The sequence below is a fragment of the Salvelinus sp. IW2-2015 genome, linkage group LG32 (genome assembly GCF_002910315.2).
Source record: "Salvelinus sp. IW2-2015 linkage group LG32, ASM291031v2, whole genome shotgun sequence".
Taxonomy (NCBI): domain Eukaryota; kingdom Metazoa; phylum Chordata; class Actinopteri; order Salmoniformes; family Salmonidae; genus Salvelinus; species Salvelinus sp. IW2-2015.
In genome coordinates, this window is record NC_036871.1 from 2,375,232 (window position 1) to 2,375,894 (window position 663).

Genomic DNA, 663 nt, shown 5'->3' on the forward strand with positions numbered 1-663 from the left:
AGTGGCGGATGCTCCAGTGTACAGAAGTGGCATCGGGAGCAACTGCTTGCACGCGCTTTACTGCTCCACTATGTCTCTCTGTCATGGCTTTTGCACCATCAGTACTGCTACCAACACACCTTAACCACCAAAGTCCATTTGATGTCACAAAGCTGTTCAGTACTTAAAAAAATATCCTCTCCTGTTGTCCTGGTTTCCAGTGGTTTGCAGAAGAGGATGTCTTCCTTAATTGACCCCCCATGAACGTAACGGACATATACCAGCTGTGCCAAGCACGCCACGTCTGTTGACTCATCCACCTGTAACGCATAGAATTCACTGGCTTGTATGTGAAGCAGTAACTGTTTCAAAACATCTCCTGCCATGTTTATTTTTTTGGGAAGCCGTCACCATGCTAGCACGCGGCGTTTAAAGTTAGTAGCCCGGGGGGTGGTCTGCTCAGAGGGAGGCCGGTTGAGGGCACAGCGGATGGAGTATTCGTCGGCAGACCAGACATGGTGGTGCGGCGGGGCGCCGTGTCGACAGAGAATCCAAGCCAGATGGCGAAAGAGGTATTGTAGTATTTTGTTTGCTAACTGGTGCTAGCTTCGTGGCAGTGGCGTTAGGGGAGGGTGCAAGTTAGCTGTGAGCTAGCAGGGCTGGTCTTGTGCAGAAGGTAAAGCC